General features: G+C 46.9%; 1 protein-coding gene across 1 annotated transcript in view; it reads right to left on the bottom strand.

The window, feature by feature from the left end:
* LOC136855366 (uncharacterized) overlaps positions 1-13436 on the bottom strand; it is a 57241-nt gene extending 43805 nt beyond the window's left edge. The window contains exon 1 of the mRNA XM_067132286.1: positions 13279-13436. The gene's annotated coding sequence lies outside the window, so the exon portion shown is untranslated. The remainder of the gene's footprint in view (positions 1-13278) is intronic.
* Positions 13437-14380: the final 944 nt, after the last annotated feature.

A 14380-nucleotide genomic window follows, 5' to 3' on the forward strand; every position in this document is an offset into this window, starting at 1 on the left:
GAAAAGTCCTTCTTGAACCTAAAGTTTGTCCTGTTAAGGCCAGAGCTGAGTTTTTAGTGGATGCGATGCAAAAGAAGTTGTTTTCAAGGGATTTTTAAGTCCAGGAACCATTCTCTTGGAGAAAGATCATGGATGAGCTTTAATGGGACAGAATTTGTTATGACTCGCCTCACTAGAACCCAGAATGGGGGAGAAATGAACGGGTCTTTATTTAATCCTGATGGATGGTTGCCCAGCCAAGGATCTGGAACTGGTAGGCAGAGAAGTCGGTGATTTCATGACTAAATTTGTCATTAGTTTCCCCAGAGCTTCCACAGATTAGGGGTCTAATGTCCATTCTGAAAGAGGATCTGTCTTTGTGACTCCAATTAGTCTAGTGATGTCTTCCCAGAAAAAACGCATTTTGAGTTTGATTCTGCAGCAGCAAGAAGAATGATAAATAGGGAGTGATTTTAGCCTTGTTTTTGATGTGCGATGGTGGTCGTGTTGTCTGAATATGACTGTCCTAATTGAATTTCACTGAAGCACTGTAGGCCCAGAAATATCGCCTGTTATTTCCTATGCTGAGTGTCCCACTAGGGGTTCCTGACAAAAATTAGAAGAGCCTAGGTTCGCTGCATCTGAAAGAACTCTGGGCTGGGGTAAAAGATCCTCCCTTGATTTCCGTTGAGAAGTTGAGAAGTCCAGGCTTTCTCCTGTTCCAGCTGGCTCTGAGAAGAACTTAGCCTCAGGTGAAGAGGTGTGAGTATGTTGTTCCATGGATGAGAGGGTACCTAAATTACTCAGGGCAAACTGTCTGATGGGTTTTTGAACATGGGAAATTCCGACTGTCTAGGGGACACCTTTCTATTCTCTTCAGGAAAATAGAAAAAGCCAGAATTGATCGTCATCCTAAAATAGAGAATCTGTTTTAGGACTTAGTGATGCAATTCTGGAGCTAAAGGAAAGAGTCATGATTTGAAACTCCGTAATGATTGGCTCAGGAGCAGGAATGAAAGCAGCCAGTCATCTAAACAGATCTTTATCCCCACAGAAGCCACTGGAGCCAACACTCTGGGGAACACTTGTGGGGCATTGAGGCCTGGAGCAAATCCCAGGGGATTGAATATCCTCTAAGCTGGGTAGCCTCTTTCTGAACAAGGACTTTTAGCAAGAAGGCAGCAAATCTGCTGAGCCTGACAGTAGCCTTAAATTCGCAGGCTTGTAGACAGAGGAGCAATTCAAAGAGGAATGAGAGTGGCCCTCCTTCAGGACAGACTCTATCCAAGATTTCTGCCCCTTTTGAAGCGTTCCCAAGATGGAAAGGAGCCGTGCTCCTATCTATCCTAGTTTTCATTTCTTAAGTAAGACTTTGAAAGAGACTTCTTGATGACACTGTGGGGTGTCTGATTCTTGTCTAACATCTAGACTGCTCCAATGGAAGTAGGTTGCGGAGGCGATCTGGGAGGGGGCTAAAGAAAATGCGTCTTAGATTATGAGCAGGTCCTGAGTGTTCTTTTTCTGCAGGTCAGAGCGATGTTCAGTACTGAGCCTCTGGAAAAGATGCCATCTTGTCAAGGGGAGAATGAATCTCCAGTAAAGAGCACCAGCTCTCCCTCTTCTTAAGAATACATTACAGACAGCTAACTCACGTACTATCAGAAGCCTCTGTCAATACAGGAACGAGTATTAGAAAGGTTGGAGAATCTGTTGGAATACAAAGTAGCACTCTAAGTTCTTGAGTTGGCTGGTGTTAAGCTCATGAGTGGAACCTAAAAATAAGAAGGTGATAAGTTCGTGGCCAAGAACATAATTTTACACTTCCTCCACCTTCTCAGCTCAGAGGAATCAAAGGCAAGCTTGAGCTTGGATAAGTTGCTAGCAGGATTGTCAACAGTGCCATGCGCCGATGAATGTGCATCTTAAAAGAGAAACTCTTCCTCAGATTGAAGGAGAAAGATAAGTCGCTTACTGAGCTGTAGAGCCTTCTGCTGCAAGAGAATATTACGTTGCTCTCAAGCCTAGTCAACTGGAGGAGGAACAATATCCAGATGGCAACTGTAGTGGAGGGCAGCAATGGGTGCCATGGGGGGTGCTGTATAAATGCATCTAACTTGTCGAGAACAGGCGAGGTAATTCGATGGCACTGTGGAGATGGAAAGCCAGAGTTTTATTGAAAAGGCACCAATGGGCGCTGTGGAGTTTGAGCCAACTTGTTGCAATGGCGCGGTGGGCGCTCAATTTTGGAAATGGGAGTTTGGCGTAGCCGACACTGGTGCTAGTGCAGTATGGTTAAAAGGAGAAGTGAGTGCGTAACTTGATGCAGTAGCTCCTTTATTAGAGCGATGAGCGTCTCCAATGAGTTAAGCCAATTCCCCGAATCGTTCAGAAGATTGTTCGGGGTATACCAGTGACTAATTGAATCCTTGCCCTTCTTACAAGGCAGGGGAAGAAATCTCAAACTCCACTGAGCACTTTGCGGGCGTGAAAGCAACACATGTGGGGAGAATCGGGCTGGAGGGTACAGTGAGCACTCACTTGGGTCCCAAACGGTTGGTTGATCTGGTATTCATCAACATGATCACCTTGGGGCAGACCCCAAGGGACCTATGGAGGCCACTTGTATGACTCCTCCCAGGCGCTGAGGGTATGACAGGACCTTGTCCTAAGAGAAATGCAGGCGGGCGAACCCTCCTTGCCACTTAATTGCAGTGGGCACCCCTGTAGCGCTCTGACTCACCTTCCAGACTGAACTGAGGGCAACTGCTCAGGGGCAGACTGTGAAAGGATAGGCTGCCAGTTTGCCTCCTCCCAGGTTTGGGACCTTTGGCCCCAGGAGAATCAGATGCCAAACAGCCACCTCCTCCACTACCACTGCGCTTGATGGGTAACTCCTATTTTATTTTTCACGACAAAGCTAATTTAGCGAATGATTACAATCAATTCAAATAGTGGTGATTTTCGACTCCAGACGATGGTGTTAGGGTGAACAGGAAATGGTTCCACAAATGGAGAGATGGAATGGGATTGGAAGAAATTACAGAGCAATTGCATGACTTAGTGGATGAATCCTGGCTTTATTAGATTCCTTGGCAATAGCTTTCATCTTCCTATCTCTAGCTAGTTTCTGAGATGTGCATCTAAAGTCTTCCACTTCTCAGTATCCCAGTAATTACACTCCAACAACGTAAATCTACTGAACATGTTTGTCCCCCCACAGAACACAAACAGTGTGGAACATAAGATTCTCAGTTAGCCTAGTATTGCAGCTTTGCTGCAATACCTAAGTTAGCACTGCTAGGGTCAGACATCCTAGAAAGTCTAGTACAAGTCAAAAACAGGCAAGAGTCATCAATCAATAATCAAAATTCACTTTATTTAATTATGCTATGCAAAATTAAATACTTCACCAACTGAAGATAAGTCAAACAACCAGCAAAGTATAAATTCAAAATTCAACTACTGCCAACCACAGTCCTTCAACCACAGTGTATGGCAGAAACAAATTGAAGCTCTTTGCTATGTTGTACCTTCTCTTACACCTGAAAGTGGGATGGGCATGTCGCCATAACCATAACAAACTAGCGGGACCATTTTCAAAATTTTGAGCTGCAGGTTAAAGAAACTAATAGCTATGTAATTACTGGGTAGAGACACTTATATTAAAATACAATTTACTTTTAAAAATGTCTTTCTGACACAACATACAAACCATCATCCTTTACATTAGGAAGACTCACTGGTTGGAGGATCCACCTTTGGAGTCTCTTGAACTGACTGCAGAGTTCTGACAGAGCTATTTGAGATGGTCGAAAGAGCATTGTCATGCCCTCTAACATATTGTTGGGTTGGAGTGTAGAATTGAATGGTTCAAATGTCAGATATCTGGACCTTTAATGCAGCATAACTTGGAAAAAAAAAATCTGAGCAGAGGCAGTAAGCGAAACCTGAAATAGGGTTTCCCTGAACTGCCAAGAGTCTCCTTCCTCCACTTTGCTGGAGGACAAGGGGCAGAATCAACTTCTATGATTCTAGAAGAAAAATAGAACAGGTGCTCAAGTATGTCTCTTACCACATTAGACCCAGATCCAGCAAGTGTCAGAATTCTCTGTGAAAAGGGGAGGAGGAGGAGAGGACAAAGGGAGGAGGAGGATAGGAGGCCAGTCACTCTAGGGATCCTTCTCCTTCCAGAGACCAACACATTAGGCAAGATGCTACTCATCCTCTTGAAGGAGCTGGGTAAGAAAACACTTGTTGAGCAACCACAGGACCAGGAAAAAGAGGTTGGGCCTGTGGGGCACATAAGGTATGAAGACAAGAATGTGGTCTATGAGACCATGAAAGGTTTCAGACTGACAGAAATTTCTGGAATGGAAGGGATGGACCAAGCATGTTAATCGAATGCTCTCCGTTTGGATTATACAGGTATTATCTGCCAGCTGAATTAAGACGTCCTTTGGGTCTTTGAAGCCAAGAGAAAATGTGTCCTTAGACACTTCTTCCTTGGGAGAGAAGTACTAGAAAAATGTAGATCCAGGTTAGGAATATTTATGAAAGAACCACAAAGATCAAACAGGACAAAGTAACGATGATCTGGAGGAGGGAACAAGAAGGACTCAAACCTGACAATAGATGCAGATGGACTCGGAGTCCTCTACTACATCTGAGAAGGAGTCAAGGTACAATTCCCTTCACCTGTTGGTCCAACTTCTATGCCAAGACTCCGAGATGAAGATGGTCCTAAGAGGGAACATCTCTGTTTAATCAGCGTGCACAGCCACGGGACATGAACCCTAAAAGAGAGTCAGGATAACACCCATGGAATAGATCCCTGGGACTGGCAAGATTTGAAGCTTCATCAGTAAAGCCGAACTCTGAGGATAAAATGAAACTTCAGATCACTCTCTCTCTCGCTAGGGCCATCGTTCTTCACAACTCTCCTAGCAGCCCTCGGGGAGAAAGCATGAATGACTTAAAGCGACTCTGAAATGAAAAGGTCAACAACACCAACCAGTGAAAGCGGATTCAGTCCATGGAACAGTGTTCAAGAGGACTTCAAGAGATATCCAGCTAGAGTCATAGATCAAACTTACGAGGAGGTTAGGTTCCAGAACCCTCATAGGCGAATTTTCAGTAAGTTAATTTTCAGTAAGTTTGGTACGAGTCTCTAAAAAGCAACAATTTTAAAGTAAATTGTATTTTCCTAACTATACAAACTTAAGGTCCTTTACATTAGGAATACTTTCAGGAGTAGGCTGGAAACGGCGTTAAACTCTTGAGCAAGGTGGTTAGGCAGTACCTACCGCCAGGTAGGCGGGGATACCCGCCTGCCCCGGATGTAAACATTCCAGTTTGCCTTTCGGCCCAGGTACAGATTGAGGGTGGCATGAGGTGGGCATAATGCAATGTAAAAGGACCTTAGGTTTGTATAGTTAGGAAAATACAATTTACTTTAAAATTGTTATTTGTTCGACACGATATACAAACCGTCGGTCCTTACATTAGGAAGACTCACTTATTGGAGGAGGAATCTGAGTCTCTCTGAGTCTGACTGGAACTGACTGGTCGAAAGAGCGAGGAAGGGAAAAAACTGCCTCTGACATAGATCGGGTTGTAAAAACTGCAAGATCAAATGTCAGATACTGGACCCTTTGCATGAGTGAGGAAACGTAAGTTCATGCAAATAGGCTGGAAGGATTTAGAGTCGGATGGCAGTAAGGCAAATACAAGATTGGGTTGTCTTATTGTCAGCCTCTCCTTCCTCCCCTTGCAAGAGGAAGGAGAGGAATTGCTTCTATGATTCTATATCGAAAAATAGAATGGGTGCTCGATGTTATGCTAGTCTTACTGCCTCGAGTCGCCAGCTCCAGCAGCTATTGTTGAGTCCTATTCTCATCCCTGGGAAGAGAGTTGGAGGACGGGGAAGGAGGAGGAAGAGAGGCCAGTCACTCTCAGAATCCATTCTCCTCATCAGAACCAACACCTTAGGCAAGATGCAATCCTGTCCTCTTGAAGGAGCTGGAAGACAACACAACTTGTTGAGCAGCCACCACAGAGCCAAGGAAAAAAGGGTCCAAGGGCCTGTGGGCAAGATCCCGGAGGAGAAGACAGAGGTGAAGTGTGGCCTAAGTTGGGACCACATCTTCAGCCTCCAGACCAACAGAATATTCTTCCGGGATCAGGGATGGACCAAGCCATCGACTTTGTGAGCTCTCGGGTGGAAGGTACGGTATCGTTGTCATCAGCTGCCAAGTACCTCCTTTGATCGCTTCACAAAGTCAGGAGGGAAGATGTGTCCTTAGACACTTCTTCCTTGGGAGAGACAGTACTGGCGAAACGTTTGACATCCAGGTTAGGAATGTCAAAGCCTTTCGGAAAGTACCACAGCTCCTAATAGGACAAAGTAACGAATGATCTGGATCATTGATACAAAAGTCCAAGGAGGAGGGAACAAGAAGGACTCGAACCCAACAGTAGATGCCAATGGATTTGGAGTCCACCTACGACATCCGAAGAAGGATGATCCCCACCCTGTTCTTCCATCTTCTCGCCAAGGCCAGGGTAAGATGAGAGATGGTCCTAAGAGGGCATATCTCTATCCGGCGACTCTCGTAGGGGTGAGTGCAGAAGCACGGACAGGAACCCTAAACGAGAGTCACATGCCACCCAGGAAACATTCCTGGGACAGATGACTGAAGAAGCTTCGTCCATAGCTAACTCTCGACTGAGGAGACAAGGCTACTTCAGATAAAGACTAGTTGCAAGGGCCTACATTCTTCACAAATGAAAGGGAGAGAAGCCCTCGGTGGAGAAAGGCGAGGAAGTCAAGACTTGACAAGCGACTCTGGCCCGGAAGAAGTTCCAACAACGATACCACCAGCTAAGACGGATCCAGTCCTGGGACAGTGTTGCAGAGGACTTCAAGGGATATCCAGCTATATCCGTTGCTGCTCAGGAGAAAGCCTGTGCTTGCAAGGAAAGCTGGAAAAGTCTCCCAGTCCTGAACACACAGGGATGCACTGCCTCAAGAACCGCTTCTTGTGTAGCTGCTATAGGAGGATGGGTCAAGCGGAATTCTTCTTGATGCCTCGGCAATCAGGTCGGATGAAGGAAGTCTTCCAGTATTTGTCTGTAACAAAGGGTGAGCAATGTTTGCAGAACCCTAGCGAAACAGACAAATATGGAGAAAAAATGATATCGAGTTTTCACCAAAAAAGACAGCATGCCTCACCAGAGCGGCCCTGGTCTGGTATGAAGAGCGAGAAAACACTACCGACTTGTGTGCAGGGAGGCAACAGAAGGGACGGTAGGGATTTCTCAGTCGAGCAGTCTCTGCATGAATCTTCGTGAAGAAAGAGTGAGCAGCATGTTCCATCCCGATCACTCAAACCTGAGGCCAGGCTTGTATACCAGTACACCCCCACCAGGAATGCATCTGGTTAATTGAGCTGTCAAGTGTGCAATAGAAAAACACCCGAGTACCTGCAGATGTCGAGATGAAACAGGAGGAAAACACAATTGCCTCTTGTTTATGACAAAAGTCACTACTGTGGTTTTATTGTTCAATGAAAACAGTGAGTGCCATAAAACTCATCCTGGATTCTCAGACGGCCAAAAGGCTGCCCTGACCCCAGGACAGTGATGAGGAAGGTACTAATCATCTTGGTCACACAAATTCAAGACAGGGTCTTTACCAGTGTGTGCCTATTCTCAACCTGTGAATCTGTGAGTAGACACAAGATGTGAGGGGAATATGCAAGCATATTCAGGTTCCTTAAATCAAGCATTAGCCTAACTCTTTCCTCATACATCGAGAGGAAAGAAGGGCGGAAAAGGAAGCAGACTTCCATTTTCCACCATGGGAAGCTTCTGCAAGATGACAGGGAACTGAGACAATTAGCTCTAGCCGGGCTGGCATTTCCCGAATCGGAGCACACAGGAGGAGGCGGGATGGAAGTTCGATGGAAAGAATTGCCAAGACCTAAGGGGAAATAGATACTTCTCCTGAAGGAATCCATTCCCAGGTCTCGGCAATGTTGCTGCCAGTTCAGAGACTTGATAAGCATCATTTGTCCAGGCATCAGCAGTTGCAATCTTCTTCTGAGGCCTAGGACTTCTTAGCAAGGAGTTGAGGTGGGGCTGGCTTGAACTCAAGGTCGAGTTGAGATGACTAAGACCCAAAATTTTGCCATTGTCCAAAGGACAAGCAGTGCCCTAGTACGAACTTTGATTACCATGTATCTGGCAAATCTCTGAAAGAGAAAGGCAGAACCAAGTAAAGGTTCGTTCCCATGGGTCAAGCCAACTCGGGACTTACGAAACTGGGGATCGAATTGGGACAAAGTCCTCTTCTTAGCACCAGAATTGCCCAAAAAACTGTGGTCGGCAAGACCCTCCAGGCAAGAAGAATTCATATTCTGTCAAGGCAGGGGTGGAAGCTTGGTCTCAACCTGAATTAACTCCTTCGAAGAAAAGAATTCATCAGGTCGAGAACGCTCTCGGAAGCCAAGACCACGCCAGTCCACGACACTCTCAGTCCCTCGGGAACTGCAAGGGTTTCGAGTGATGAAGGTTATTCATTGGGGAGCCGCAGTCCTGTCCCGGGGATCCTTGCATCGATTCGTCGGCGCAAAGTTCTCCGAAAACACAGAGGCGATCGCAACTTGAAGAGGAAGACCCTAACTGTTTCCGAAGCGTGAAAACTCCTGTACCTTTCCCCTTAGAGGGAGACCTTGACAGATCCCATGAAACCCTCCTTGGCTACCTGGTTATACTACAAGAGATTCCGGGGACCAACACCCAAAGCACGACAGGCAGCCGAACCGAAAGAATTTTGTCGGAGCTCTCTCTGTCCGCCTCGCTCCTGCCGGAACAACCGAGAGGAGAAGAGAACAGGTGAGGAGAAAGAGTAGCCTACCTGTCCTGCCAGAATGATAAGCAGGAGAGGCGGACCGTGAGCAATAATCAACTGAAGGGTGATTACTGCCACACGGGGAGAAGAGCACCTATGCCGTGGCAAAGCGCTTTTCCTGGGAAGAGCAAAAAGTTCACTCAAACATAGCCATGAAGCCAAATCGGAAAAAACCGAGTAGGGCGAGGCCGAACCGATCACGCGAACGCGCTCCAGCTGGTTGGTATGCGGCGGACTGGGAGGCAGGATGGGGCGAGCTGAGCGAGCCAAGCCAGTCGTGTGCAACCGGAGCGAGCCAGTCTGGATCATGAACGTCGTGATCCAGCTGGTTGGCAAGGCAGAGTCTGGGAGGCAGGCTGGCAGAGCCAGACTCATAATAACTGGGCCAGTCTGGCAAGCTGTGAACAATTGAGCCAGTCTCTAAACTCTTCGGGGCCGAAACCGAGGCCAAGGCCCTCGAAAGAAGCGTTCATAGGCGGATTCGTCTGTCTGCTGATCTTGCATGCTCCAGTTTCCCAAACTTCGAGAAACAAGAAACGAAGCCCCGAGGCCCTCGAGAAGCTGGCGTTCAGAAGAGACACCTGGCGTCGCGGTCTGTTACCTGGTGCATGCTCAAACCCAAAGTTCTCGGACAGACACCTGGGTGCCGGCCAAGCAACACAAGCAGCTGGCAAACCAGACACCTCGTGTCTACCTGGGCGTCGGCACCCAGACACCTGGGTGTCTCGGCAGCCAGACACCTGGGTGTCCGCCCCGGCAACCAGACACCTGGGTGTCCGGCAACCAGACACTGGGTTCTCTCATCCTGTCTCTCGTCAGGAGGGCTCGTGATTCATAGAATTCGAGCTATCCACGAGACTCCCAAAAATCGGGAGCGGCTGCTTTGTTACCTAAGATCGAAAGAGCCAAGCACAGAACCAGTCTTAGATGCAGACTTCCAAGACTGGCAACAGGAATGGCCTCGAGAGGCCGTGCTGTGCCCCCAAACGCAAGATCCCACAGGAGAATGTAGATCAGTTCCTGCCGAGGGCGGAAGAGCTAACGAGAAACTTGTCTCCGGAAGAGAGTCAGTCTCTTAGAAGTCCCAGGACTCCCAAAGGGAATCTCTTCCCTGCTTCTTCTGATGTTCAAACCGACAGGATCGAGACACCAGGCTGGGACCCCAACCGAGCACTGGCAAACACTCGGGGAGCGCTTGCGGTGCTGGCAGGAAGAGCCGAGACACCTGGGTGCCTCGGCCCTTTCTCTTGCACTGCTCCCGAACTGGGCCGAGGAAAATCTCTCCAGACCAGATCGGGATACTCAATATTCCACAGAATCTTGAGCACTAAGAGCGGCTCGTGAACAAGCGCCCAAAGCAGCCCCCGTCTTAGAGGTGGAACCTCTAGGACTGGGAACGGGATCGCAAACTGAGGTCTTGCGCCCGGCGCTTCCAAAAACACAAAACCCACGGCTATGCAAATCGGTTCCCTAACCCAAAGGTCGGGAAGAGCCAACGAGAGACCCACTGCCTCCTCGGAAGGAGGCAGTCCCTAGATGTCCAAGGGCATCAAAGGGAAGAAGCAGCCTTCCTCTCCTTCAGCCGACGGAGGTCTGTCCGATTCTTGGGACCCCCCTGGACCTCAGGAGAGGACGGGAAGACGCAGCAGAAGACGAAATCGAAGATAAGATGAAGAAGACGGCGGCTACTTCCACAGGACAGCTTCCTTCACCTCCACTCCGACATCTTCTGCAGGATGGTGGACCGAAAACATCGTAACCTCCAGGGTAGTCCGGCAGGAACACAACGGACGCGGCCAGGACACCAGCACCAAGAGAAGCTGCAGGCATGATCAGGACAGCCAATGCAGGAGCTACGGCAGCAGTTCGAAGGCAGGAACTGCAACGGCCAGGAACATCACCTCAACAGGGCGACTTCCTTCATCTTCACGGCATCTTCTACAGGATGCGGACTTTGTAACCTCCCTGGGGCAGCTGGCAGGAACACAACGGAAGCGGCCCGGGCGACCGCCAGGAGAAGCGGCAGGCATGATCAGGACAGCGATGCAGGAGCTCGGCAGAGGTTAGGGGAGGGCAGGAGCTATTGCAAGCGGCCAGAACGCGTCACTTCCACAAGGCGACTTCCTTCCCTTCACGCCGTCTTCTACAGGATGGCAGACTTAACTTGGGAGGGCAGCTGGCAGGAACACAACGGAAGTGGCCCCAGGCACGACCACTAGGAGAAGAAGCAGGCACAATCAGGACATTCGATGCAGGAGCTCGTTAGCTGTTCAGAAGGCAGGAGCTAATGCAACGGACAAATGTCACTTGAAAATCACCAGCAGCAACAGGAGCGATCAGGCGGCTCGGCAGGGAGACCAGGAAGAGCAGCCCAGAGACTGTCGTCGAGTTGACAAGAGCATAACACAGGGAACAGCAGGAGCAGATACACCACAGATATGCAGGAGGCATTGCAGCAGAATAAATGAAAACCAGCAATGACAGATATCGATACAAATTGACGGGAACAGAGCCAGAGCGATCCCGACGTGGAAATATGTCATCTAACCAGGTATTGTGGTTGATCCCAAAGCAACATTGAATGAATGTCGGGACTGCTTCATGCAAGATATCTTGATATATGATATATCCAGCCAACTACTGCTGTCTCCGCGATGCTCACTGTCAACCTGAAATAAAAACAAAGATGATTAGTAGAGGAGACTCCTCTTGCTACAGGGGAACAGCCCACGCAGCTGGAGGAGGTACTCTACAAGAGTTGCGCTCGCTCCTCCCCCGTCCTGGTCTTCACCCGGCAGTGAGCGAAGAGGCGAAGGAGAGATCTACTAAAGGGAAGAACCTACGGAAAGAGAAAAAGGACAGAGGAAGCCACCAAGGGCGCCGTGGAAGCGGAACTATCAGCGACGCCCGCAACCTCCCACCCAGCCTGTAATTCTCAAGCGCATCAGGCGAGACAAACACTCAGCATAAAGAGGAAGAAATTAGTGATGCCCTTATACACGGAGGGGAGGAAGTCCAAGAAGGGAACGAACTCTTACGTCCAGATGAATGGGAAGTGAAGATATTACATCCCAAACTAATCTCCGAAGTACAGGGGCGCCTTCAGTGTTCACGAAAAGGCTGCTGAAGAGAAGCATTACCACTCGGTTATGCTACTCCAGCTACACCCTTGGCCGTCAAACCCAGACACAGGCAGGCAGGCTTACACAAGGTTATCACAAATCGTAGGAGTTTGTGTTAATAAATATCAAACACACGTATATATAAACAAAAATACAGAAAGATCCCACCGGGATAATAAGAGCTTAACGACAGTCAGGCAGAGAGAAAAACCACACGCCAGCAACGCATGACGGCCGAAAGCAAACCGGAATGTTACATCTGGGCAGGCGGGTATCCCCGCTACCTGGCGTAAGTTACTGCCTAACCACCTTGTTCAAGAGTTTAACGGCCATTTCCAGCCTAAGCTGAAAGTAATTCCAAATGTAAAGGACCAACGGTTTGTATATCGTGTCGGAACAATCAGCTGTTTAGCTACCTAATTATTTAAATACCTAGCACTCTAGCGTCCGGAAAATTCGCTAGACTTCCCCGTCCACAGCCTGATTGCCGCCAGCGTTTACTACTGATGTAAAGGAAACTTTTGGCAGATTTAATACAGGAAATGGGCAGTTTGTTTCCACAAGTGACTCAGAAAATATTTAGACAGCGTCACTCATCTACTTTTAAAGTGTTTTAAGTAAAAACTTTGAGTGTTATGGCCAGTAAGTTAGCACTGAGCACAGATACACCTTAATGAACCTGTTTAATTGGAAATATGCCATTATTTCGTAATTTAGGAGAAAGCAGTTACTTTGATAGGAGCGTACAGTTCTCAGCGTGCTGTGTGTAGAGGGCACAAGTCTCACTGATGCTGATGGGGTCGCATTCAAATGCATTTTCTGGAAGTGTTCAGAGCACAGGGGAATTGAGCAATGTGTCATGGCCCGATCATTTACCCTTGGCTAATTTCGCTATATAACTTGGTAATGGCAATTTTAGACACTAAATATAAAAATATTGTGAAATACAAGGATAGGCCTGTAGTGCGTAATGCTGTCGTGTAGCCATTACGGTAGGAAGCTAACCTGGCCCTACTAACATACCTTTGCCCACGATTCAAAAACATTTATTCTCTTGAAATACCATAAAAATAAGGCCTAAACATCAATCATATTACAAATTATATAGAAGTAATACAAAATAATGGAAATAATTAACGTAAATAACAGCCTACACAATGTAAACAAACATCTCCCGCTAAGCAAGGGTCCGGGATCATCCAGGCGGTGATGTAAACAAGTGCATTTAGGCAATTTATCCCTGAATTTCGTGAGATATATACGAACCTGAAGAGTAAAACTGGATACTCGTCGATTGCCAATTAGATTTCGTGGTGAAATTCGCATAGGAAATGAAGCTAGAGACTACTAACGCTGATGATTATGTTGCAGCGTTTCGTCAACAACGGCGCTATACTTCCTCTTCTTCTTCTTGATGTTGTGTTACAGGAATTTACGCTTTTTAGAATAATCCTCTTTAGTTCCTTTATTTTAATAAATATTATGTAAGTTTAATCACTTAGATTTGACTTAAAATGACAATGTAAATGAAAAACCAGAGACAGGTAAGTATATTGGACTACTTACAGAAGCATAACAATTTGCAAGTAAATAGATCCCTTGCATGACGCAATCTTCTAACAAGGCTAAACAATGCAAACACAAATCAGAAATCTGTGAAAATAAGATGAAAATAGGACTAAATATTATCCTGATGTTTGTATATATAAATGATAAGCTCAGTGACGTGAGCAATGTATGTTTTTATCTAACTTCTGTCTACCTTGGCCCTTGGGCAAGGGATGGGAGTGCTGGAGGAGAAAAAAATACACAAGTTGGGCGTGTTCCGACATGCAAGTTCTAACCTGAATGATTCACGAAGAGGGATAACTTAAAGGGGGTGCAGACATCATTATTACTGTCAGTAAAAATACTGACAATATTCTATTGGTGTGATCTACTGTTAGTACACCGAACACACGTCCATTATTGAATACTGATTGGAGGCGTCAGTAATTCAGTGCACCAGCGTTGAATGGTTGTGCCGTGGGCTTTCAAGTGACATGAGAAACAAGAGAAAAGCATCCATTGCAATTATTATGGCTCTTTGGCTTCAGAAAAGACGTAAACGTAGAAGTGGGTCAAAGACTGGATTGGTAAGCGTAATATTTTTTACGCATTTAAACCTTTTGAATGAAATCAAGAAAACCGATATGAATGGTTTTCAAAGTTATTTCCGGATGGATGAAAAGACCTACAATAAACTTTTGGAGATGGTAAGGCCATACATAACTACAAAAGACACTGTTATGAGGGAGAGCATCTCAGCAAATGAAAGACTGTCCATTACTCTCTGCTATTTAGCAACAGGAGAATCATTTTCCCGGCT

The sequence above is a fragment of the Macrobrachium rosenbergii genome, chromosome 31 (assembly GCF_040412425.1).
Source record: "Macrobrachium rosenbergii isolate ZJJX-2024 chromosome 31, ASM4041242v1, whole genome shotgun sequence".
Lineage (NCBI taxonomy): Eukaryota > Metazoa > Arthropoda > Malacostraca > Decapoda > Palaemonidae > Macrobrachium > Macrobrachium rosenbergii.